This window comes from Barbus barbus (assembly GCF_936440315.1).
Source record: "Barbus barbus genome assembly, chromosome: 31".
In the NCBI taxonomy this organism is placed as follows: domain Eukaryota; kingdom Metazoa; phylum Chordata; class Actinopteri; order Cypriniformes; family Cyprinidae; genus Barbus; species Barbus barbus.
Genome location: NC_136759.1, coordinates 17,790,194 through 17,801,648, shown reverse-complemented (window position 1 = coordinate 17,801,648; position 11,455 = coordinate 17,790,194).

Below are 11,455 nucleotides of genomic sequence, written 5' to 3'. Positions count from 1 at the left end.
ACCCTCTATCATCTGCTTAACAGCAATAGGAAAAGTCATGAGACTTTATGACAGGACTCAAAGATGTTACAGGTCGAAAAAGGAGAGGGCTGAACACTGAACCCTGAGGTTCGCCAGTGGTTAACTGATGTGATTTAGACACCTCTTCACTCCACAAAGCCTTGAAGGATAGGTCTCACAGGCAGACTGTTTGTTGTAACGGACATGCAGCCCTCCAGCATTCAACAGGCTACTCGGTCTCAACTGTATTATTTAAAGGAAAATTTTAAATCACGAGAGCTAAAAATGCCTCTGAAACCCATCACTGCCAAAGAAACCTCTGATGGTCTAGTAAAACTAACACTGTGGCCCTAATGTGTGGCTTGGAGTTGCAAGAAACATATTTTGGCATGGCATTCAAATAGTAACAACAACTCCAAGCTTTGGTTCTCCCTTAATCAGATTGAATTTTATTGGGCCAACATAGCCTCAGAGTTTTTTCCCTAATTTCGAAGAGGTGCTCTTTCCTAAAAGAGGGCCCCTTTGAGAGAATGCTTGTTTGATGGAAAATCCTATTCCACATGTCTGAAAAGCAGCTGCTCTCAATCTCTTTGAAAGGGTTTTGCATGTGTTTGGCTCTGAAAGAGATGCATCTGCTACAATTGTTACATAACTTAGCACTATATCTTCTGTCTAGCCTTTCCTTCCCACTGATAAAATGAACATAACCGCACTTTTAAAACATGAGAGCATGAGCTCTAATAGTTTCAAATATTTTCAGCTAACCACATTTTAAGGCCTCCGATTGTAATTATTCATAGAAGCATATACATGGGCTGGTGAACTGAACACATTATCTACCAACATAATAGTCTAAACAATTCCACAAAAAGTGTTTTGTGAGCTGTTTATTGCTTACCTACTTCTCCAGACATCATGTTCTCATAAACTGCCACATAAGAAAAGGCTGCACATTATTATTTTGTGCAAATCTACCTTAAGGATGTGGAATAGAACTTTCAACCACTACTCCACCCAAAAACACAAAGCAAAAATGTTTCTACTAAATTACAGGATCACACATGTTGTTCTAATATGTGCTTGTGGTTTACATGTAAATATTTAGCCAGCACTTTTTGTACAAATTGAATTATATTGAACATATTACATGCCTGACTTAGAATAGCTTGCATAGTTGAAAAAAATAACCAGTGGAAATTTTCAAGAAACGAGGCCAGGACAAATCTCTGCTTGTGTCTCTGCTGAGCCAGTGGAAATGACCATTAATAAAAGGAGTTTCTTTTATTTTCACCTGCTGCATCCATCCAGGGTTATGCTAGGGGTACACATCTTTATAAAATGTTTCTTTTTAATTACAGCTGTCACAAGCTATTCTAACATGCTTATGAGATTATTGGGTACATCTTGTTTACCTAGCAATTTTTATCAAAATGAATTACAGTGCACTGATTGTGTCTTGCCCAAGGGCTCAGTGGTGACAGATTTGTGTTGTGAACTCAGAAAAACTCCTGTTCTCACTTCAACTCATAAGCTAATTGCTATCTTCATGCAGACTCTTGAGCATAAAGACTACAAACACACCCTTATTTGTTTCTAAATGAGGCAACACAGTGAGGTAATTCAAAACACATGAAAAAATATATAAAAATGTGGCAATTTTTTCAAGTGCTAGGCAAACAGCATGAAATAAAACTCCATGTGCTATCCAGACACGTCTAAAAAGCTGTTTGCACTCCCATTCATCTTAATTCAGTTAATCTTGGCACTTTATGAAGCAGTTGAAATATACCTTATTTCACGGTGGTTCATGAGCGCTCAGTTCTATAGCCAGGAGCCAATCACCTGAAGCTAAATGCCATGTGACTAATGACTCCAGGTCTGCAGGAATGCTGATTGGCTGATGGCAGTAACTACAGTGCCTTGCGAAAGTATTCATACCCCTTATTTTTTTCACGTTTTATGTTGCTGCCTTATGCTAAACTGCTTTAAATGACCTTTTTTCCACATAAAACTATACTCCATACACCATAATGGTAAAGCAAAAAACAGGTTTTTAACATCTTCGCAAATTTTTTAAAAATAAAAAAACTTAAATGATTCCATTGCGTAAGTATTCATACTCTTATCTGGGACAGTTGAAATTTAGCTCAGGACATGCTATCTAAAATGTAATTTAGCCAAAAAACAACAACAACAATAACATTACCACTTTAATATGTCTTGCAATATCCGTGCGTGCAAAGGTTCTGCGCGATCCTCTTGTTCAATATTCTCGAGGTCTGAATTGATATGGCAATATTGATGAACTTGCTGTTTTGGCAGGGGATGGGGCAATACTAAAATGCCATCTAAGCTGTTAGCCAATCACAACGCACTGGGACAGCTAATAGATCACAACACATAGTTTTTCGGAAGGCGGGCCTTCATCAAACCCGGAACTAATCGAGCCGTTTGTGTCTGGCTGGGGAGAACGGTATTGTAATAATGTAAACACACGTTAGTGGGCGGAGTTAGTGTAAATAGCCTTTGCCAACAAGATGGGCTATTTGCACTTAGTGTAAATAGACACTCCGATAATTATTTTTGCCAGACTTCTGGAAAATCGTGATGATGATTTTGGCTTAACTCACAATAAAAATGGTTTGTAAGTTTATAGATCTTGCCTGTGTTGAAAAAGTCATTAATTTACTGAAACCCATTAATGAGAATTATTCTTTTTAAAGCCCTTATTTGAATTATACTCTTTCACACGTAACACCACATGTGTTTTTAAGGTAACATTCAATATACTGTACTTGCATGTAACCATCATTCCAGTCAATATGCCAATATGCTTTTAAACTTTATAGTTTATGCTGAAATGCAGCTTTATTGTATTTATAAAAAGTATTTGGGCTTAAACTAAAGTGTTTATTTTCATTAGCTAGAACAAACTGTGTTGTTCTGAGGTAACCTGAGACAGGAGTGAAAGGTCAGGCTTTGATCAGGTTTTAATTATTTGCTCTTGTCTTGGCATTTATTTTCCCTTGAGTAGTTACAGATTTGGTGTGTTTGTATGTTGATGCACACAGTTTTTTTCTTTTTACCCCATTACATTTTGACAACTGTGGCCTATTTGAACAATTAATACCACAAGGTAACCTCAGGCTTAGTTCCACTCTTTGACTGTGCAAAAAACATTCAAATTTCTTGGTCAGTGTTCATTATTATGCAACATGTTAAGAGATTTATAGCACAGACATTAAACTTGCATTTAATCAATTGTGATCTATTTAATTGTGGACTGCAAAAATATGTTCTACAAGTATTTTCTTCACTCTGTCAAATAAAAGTTGATTGGTGCCATATGAACAACACACTTATGAAACCAAGGCATAAAACAGCAGGACCGCTCTTATTTAGCAGCTTTAATTTGAAATAAACTGCATTTAATTTCACTTTATTTCAATTGAACATTTATTGTTTTATTTTGAGAACATGGACTTGTTGTTGAACATTCATGTTTTTAAGATGGGATCTTTGTAGTGAAGGACTCTAAAATGAAGTTCAACTATATTGGATATGGATATGATTTGATATGCTTATAATAAAAGTGCAGATAATTCAAAATAAGGCATGTCAAGGATGTTTTTTTTATCTCTAGTGCAAGTGAAAATAAATCTGAATTTCACTTCACAAGATTGATGGATTCTTGTGTAATACTTGTGGATTATTGTGACGTTTTTATCAGCTTTTTGAACCCTTAATATGACGGCACCCATTCACAAATTACAGTCCTGTTACTTCTATTTCAGGTGAAAAACTCCAACAAAGCAAGTTTAATATATAAATGTTTAAAAAATGTTTTTCAAACACAAGAATATTACACAACATACAATAGTTTACAGAATGCAAAGATATCCCGGAAATTCATTTTTATCTTTCAAATTTCAGACGGGGTTAAAAGTTCATATATTTGATCATCTTTAATGAGTCCTCATGATAAATGCACACTGAATTCACAGAAACAGAAATGCAATGATGAAATTAAACAATGGCACCAAATGTAGCACCAACATATTTTCCGCATTTTAAAGCAGATTTCTTCCACTACAGTGATGAGAAGCAATGGAAAACCCAACCTGACAAAATACCAGTAAAAACCCTTGTGACACCTGTGACATTTTCCAGTAGCCATTATTTAATCCAACACGTGCGGCACATATGAAGCACATCAGGTCCTGAAGACTGTGAACAACTGCATATAATTCACTGGAATAAAATGCAAGGAACACCCTGCGCCTCACATCCATCATGTTTCAGATATAGCGTATGCCTTAAAAACAGACTTCTGTTTGTTCGATCAAAACACTAAGAGAAGGAAAAAGTGAATAATAGATATATTTGATGGGCGATGGGTTTAGAACGGAGAAATTAATATTATAGACAGGCCTGGCCAGATTATTGGACTAAGTCATACAGCTGACATTCATTGGAAGGAATAGTTCACCCAAAAAATGAAAATTAGCTGCAAAATTATTCACCCTCAGGCCATCCAAAATCTAGATTGGTTTGTTTTTTCACCAGAACAGATTTGGAGATATTTAGCATGACATCAGAATGACAGTCCAAACGGCTGATAAAAACATCACAAAAATCCACAAGCAATCCATACGACGCCATCAATTAACATCTTGTGAAGTGAAAAGCTGTGCATGTAATAAACTAATCCATCAATGTTTTAACTTCACCTTTTGCTTGATCTGTGCATATTTCTCTCCTGATTCTGGCAAGATGATTTTTTGCAAGTTGATAGTTCAGGAAATATATTGTGTTCAAGAAGATTCAGTATGTATTTCGATCACAGATGCTTCACACAACATACAGCAAAGTTTAGATGTTTTATTCTGCATGCAAAAGCTAATTGTTTTGGAAAAGTCAAATAACTCTATTTGGTTTTATTATTTTGCTCCATTTTTCAGTATCGACTGCTCTCTCACAGGCCTAGCCTTTATGAGCTGAATTCTTTTCAAACAAATACTAGCCCTATGGCCACGCTGAAATATACTTTTATTTGGCATGACTAATTTATTATGATGGCAGCCTGAATCATTTTATTTCAAGCAACTGAGTCTTGCTGGCACACACCAGGAAAATGTTATTTGTCTAATCACTATACTGTGCAGAAATCAGTGAACTGTTAATATAACTATAATTACATTATTATAGTTATTATAGTAATTATTATTTTATATGTGTAGTTTCATTTAGGTGCAAAAGAAAAGAAAATAATGGAAAAACTATTTACAAGCAAAAGCTACAGTTTTTTAATGCATGCAATACAACTTTATGTTCCTTTAAAGCAGGATGGACTGTGCCACAGGAAACTAGTTTCCTTCTCTTGGAAAATAAAATCTTTTCCGCCCCCTAGGATAATGTGGAGATATCACAAACTAAGCCTAAATGGTAATGGATAACAGTCTACCATGGTCAGGTCATGCACTATACAGGACTAAGGAGTTGGTCTTAATCAAAACGAAAGACAGTGAGAATAGGCTTCTGTAAATCTAAGCTAGAAATAAGTTCCATATGGAAAGCTAATTAGTTAAAACATATGTTTTCAAAGTGGAAAACACGTTATATCATGTGTACTTTTATGAACTGATGAAGTTATCAGCAAAACAATTTGCATCACATGAAAGTTTTAAGGGGTGACCAAAACAGACCACAGTTCAAAAATGTACAGCTGTTATTCTGAACAGCAACACTCCTGTTCCTGTAATATTGCTTAATTTAGAAACCAGCAGAAACTAGTTATGATTAAGCCACATAATTTACATGTACATATCAAATTCCTCATAAAAAAACAAAAAACAAATATATATATATATATATATATATATATATATATATATATATATATATATATATATTGCCGTGTGTATGTATGTGGGCTACACATGAACACACATTCTTTTATTATATTTCATTATTGGAAATATTGAATCATTGTAGAGAACTAATAACCACTTGATAGAAATAGTCAGTGCCAATATAGTATGTCAATATATGTGTACAATATACAATGCCAATATATGTAAGATCCAAACGCACCCTGAAGGCTGTATTACTGCATGGCTCTTTACACAGAGTGCTGGAAAATTCCTTTGAGTGAGCCAAGAGAATGTTCCTGTGATAAGACAAGCCACTGCTCAGGGTGACAGAGCAAATCAATGATTCAAGATCATTTCCCTGCAATCTACAGAGATCAAACAAACTGTCTAAGAAGATTAACCACACTTCAGCACACATTTATCATACATCCATAATGAGATGAGACTGTTGAGATATGGGAGTTTGTCTCCTTTTATAGCTGTATGCCTGTGAGAGTTTGTGTGTTGTGTTTGTTTCCGTAAAATGCCTTATATGGCCCTTTTATTTGTACATTAGAATGATATTTGAAGGATCATGTGACACGGAGGACTACAGTATGATGCTGAAAATTCAGCTTTGCCATCACAGAAATAAATTACATTTTAAAATACATTCAAATTGTTATTTTAAATGGTCATATTTCACAATATTGCTTCTTTCAAAAAACATTTAAACTCTTCACCCTCAGCTTATTAAGGAAGTGTCAGTCATCTGTCGTGTGTCATGTGTTCCTGCCTCATGTTTCCATATTTGGTTTGTTTCCTGTCCTTGTTATATGTAATCATTAGGTAATTCTTGTCCAGCTGTGTTTGTCTAATTATCTATGATTTACCTGTGTATTTATAGTCCTGTCTGTTCAGTTTGATTTCGTCTGGTCTACTCGTTACCCCCGGTGTTTCCTGTCTGTAAGCCTAATCGTGCCCTGCCTTGATGTGTTCAGTAAAGACTATTATTTAAGTTTACGTCCTCGTCTGCGTGTTCCTGTGTCCCCCTCGTGTGTGCACCGTGACAGGAAGATTTAAAGATGAAAAACATATCCAACTGATGTCAAAAGATGCTGGTATAATAGAGAATTTTAGGCTTTGTATTGATGAGTAAATGATGGGAGAGTCTCAATAAGCTGCCTAGCTCCCAAACTCGTGAATCAGTATATCGCATACAAGAATCTGGTAAGGACCCAGGCTCACTATACATGGGAAAGTTTTTACTCAATTACAACATACAATGACAATGTACAACGTGGAATGTAACCACTGGTATTAACAACAGGCAGGACCCTTATCTTTTTGATAGTATTGGCTCATGCCTTTGTTTTACGCTTCAGCAAAGTTACATAATTTCTGGTAAGGGAGCATAGTGAGCATCAGTGCCCCCTGGTTTTTGCGGTGCATTGTTGGATTTTTCAGGGAGAGAAAGTTACAGTGCACTGGAAGGATTGCCTGACTCAGACAACCTGATCAGGGCCTACTGAACTAGGGAGCTGATTGAGACACCCAATGAATTTTTGGGTAACTTTCCTTTTAACATTTGCTTGTGAAATCAACTGTTATAATCAAATACTCTTTGCACTTTCATTAGACTTGTTTAGACTTTCATCGTCTCTACAATTGACTATAGTCAGAGCTTATTAATTTCTGAAAGGAATGAAAACAAGGCTGTGAGGGATAGAAGTACAGTGTGTTCAATGGATTGTATTGTTGTTTAACTAATTTGATCAAAGTCTTTTCTACAAAACTCAAATAATAATAAAAAGATATTTCAAATGAAAGTAATATTTTGAAATAATATCTTAAAATAGTGAAACAAGTGCAGTTTTATATGTTCTTAAATTTCAGCTAGATGTTATCTAATTTAATCAATTAAATGTTTTGTTAACACTTGATACGTAATTATACGTTTAAGGATTGATTAACTACATATACTTTCCATATGGTTAGAGTTAGGATTAGGGGTTGTGTTAGGGTTACTTGCATGTAATTATGAATAATTTATTGTTATTATAGTAGTAAATACATGTAGCAAGGTCTCCTTAAAATAAGGTGTTACCAAGGTTTTTATTTAAATAAAGATGTATTTACATTAACACCGAACAGTAGGCTAGCATGAAACGTAGTTTCTATCTTTATCCACTAGAGGACAGTATTGATCCCAAAATGAATCACAGGCAAGTGAGGTTCATGTGTCTTATAGTATTTACATACTGTTGCAGACATTGACAGATGTATTGTTTTTAAAGGTATGACAACACCTGTTGAACTGTGTTTTTTTATCTCTTTGAAATGTAGACCTGATAGGTTTATTCAGTTCCCTGTTGTTATTTTATAATACTTGATGGAAAATTCTCACATATCCTTTAGCACGAATCACTCATTTATCAAATAAAAGAGCACTGTAGCTAGTTGAAAATAAAAATGGAGATTTGCTTTGCATAATTATAATTCCATGCAGTTAGTTTGTGTTCTAAAATAATGACCCCACCGAGTTTGCTTACGCATTCTTTGACAGTTTGTCAATATTTTGCTGGTTATATTATAGTATCAGAATGCTAACAAAAAATAATTCCAAAAAGAAAGTTCAGGACACCACATTTCCTCATTACAGCATTGTTGCCAGAAAGTGTTTTGTTCTTTGAACAGCATTTATCCAGTAATAGTGAGCAAATGTCTATTCCTGGAAGTTAAAATATCAAACCATTCTTTCTGCTTTCATTATTTAGAAGGCACATACTGACTGTCAGCATCTATCCAAAAGTAATTGACCCATGGCCTTACTGGAAAGTCTCTCACAGTCAGATTTGCATTTTTCTATATTTAACAGCAAGTCAAAAAGAATAGTCATGTATTGTTAGTCAAAAAACTAACTTAAATTGTTGGTTTTAAAAGCTGTGTATAGCTTAATATCTGTCCACATGATATTAGAGTTTGATACCTTGCTGCCATAAAATTATATTATGAAGCTTTTTTTATGAAAGTGTCTGTGAGACATAACATAAATTAAACCCTGTAATTTAGTTTTAGCTGTGATATTTTTAGCACATTTTAGCATATTTGCCCTCAGCAGTTACAACATGGTCTTTTTTAAACTTTGTAGGTTTTCATGTTCAGTTCAGTGGGTGCTAGAGGTGAACACAATTATATAACAAAGCATGAGAACTTGTCAAGCTGATACTTCTCCCTAACCATCTGTGCAAGTGCCAAGTTATTAGCAATGTGCAATGCTGTTTAAACATTAAGTGGCGCCAGATAAATGGAGTGACACAGAAGAGAAATAACATCTCGATCTTTGTTTTTATGACTGCTCACGCTTTATGGCTTACTCATCTTGATGTTGTTTCAATATTGTTACAAAAAATAAAATAAAATCCAGTATGGTGCTTATCGTGTCTCAAAGCCATAAGTGTGTGCCATTAGCACCATATCAGAATTGAGTTGCAGTGGAGGGAAATATTATATTTTACAATACCATTGAGAAGTTTCCTTCTATAATATGAGGCAGCACAACAGTTTTTAACATTCAGCATAGAAAGATTTCTGAAGGATCATGTGACACTGAAGACTGGAGGAATGATGCTGAAAACAGCTTTGACATCACAAGAATAAATTACATTTTAAAATATTAAAAAGGAAAACGTTCATTTTAAAGTATAATAATATTTCACTATATATATATATATATATATACTGCCTTCCAAAAGTTTGGAAGCGTCCTGGAAAAGTGGGGTTTTGGACTATATTGGCATGAATATTGTTTAATTTGTGATCATTTTGCACTGATAGGGGACAACACAAACTACGAAAACATATTTAATTACATAAGTCAAAGTCAAAGTCTGTTTTATTGTCAATTCTGCCACATGTTCAGAGTTTAGTGGTGCGTGGGGTAAAAGAGGGGAGGGGGGGGCAAGGTCGGGAGGGAGTTCAGCTTCCTTGATGGATGAAGCTGTCCTTGAGTCTGCTGGTCCTGGTCTGGAGACTCCGCAGTCTCCTCCCTGATGGCAGCAGACTGAAGAAGCTGTGTGTCGGGTGGGTGGGATCACCTGCAATGCGTAGGGCTTTGCGGGTGAGACGGGTGCTGTAGATGTCCTGGAGGGAGGGGAGAGAGACACCAACGATCTTCTCAGCTGCTCTCACTATGCGTTGAAGTGACTTGCAGCAGGACATAAACAGTTTATACATAGAAAAAACTAAAATTTTCGATTCATCAAAATATCCACCATTAGCAGCTATTACAGCTCTGCATAATCTGGGCATTCGAGCTGTCAGTTTATTCAAACATTGACTTTGAATTGGTAGTCAATTGTTGAAGCTACAGTATTAAGGTGTGCTGACCCAAAAATCTTTTAAAAACCTGGGCCGAGTTTAAACCAGTAACCAGGCATCACAGCTGCAAAGGGGCATGTCTGACTTTGACGTATATATTGCCATTATTATGTTTTATTGCTGTATATATATGCATATAGCGTTTGATCAAATAAATGCAGCCTTAGTGAGCATAAGATACTTATTTTAAAAATCATTTAAAAATCTTATGGAACCCAAAGTTTTGAACAGTATTTTTTCCCCTACATTTTAACATACAGGTCTGGAACTATATAAGGATAATAGTACCTCAAAAATTAACATTTTAAGGTACTATTCCTTTATTTATATTTCTACATATTAAAATATTTTGTCTAAAATGTCATTCAAACTGTCATTCAGTATATTCAGTGCAGACAATAGCAGCACTGAACATTAACCTCATATTTATTGAACTATTGTTTGAAAGCAATATCACACTTATATTCATGTTGGTTTGAACCCGTGTTTGTTTACCTGCAGACCTCAGCTTACTTACACAAAACTTAATTTTTTTTTTTGAAAACTTTATTTCCTACGTAAATACCTATATGGGCCATTCTACAGAATTAAGATTTAGACAGAACCTTTCATTTAATTGACAGAATTAAGAATTACGATTTTTGCTTACATCTAGATTGTAAATATATATATTTTTGCTATTTTCTTTTTTTTTTTCAGAGGTAAATCCATAACAATTACATTTTTAACAATATTTCATGTGTAATTTATGAGATTTGTTGTATTTTCAGTCAATTTTTCTTTGTAAAAAAAAGTTGTTCTTACTGATTTCAAAGTTAAGGATTCATTAGTTTGAATATACATTGAATCATAACATCTTAGTTGATAATTCAGTATACTTTATTCTTGACAAAACATCCTGTGTTTCGGTAGTGACAGCACATTTGCAGTAGTGACAGTAATGCTTTGGTAGCAACCACATCACATCACGGAATTTTAACTCACATACTAAAACACTACTAAAACATACTAAAATGCAAAAAAAATTGTATAACTGTACTAAAATGTTGTTTATTTCCCCCAAATATCAGGATTATGTGTTCCTTTTTGTCACTACCAAAACAAGGATTACGTTTCCATAGTGACTGTTTCGGTAGTGACAATTCTATGGGATAACACCCCCTAAAAGATAAAGATGTCCCTTCCGAAACTCCACCGAATGTTTCGGTAGTGACTGTTTCGGT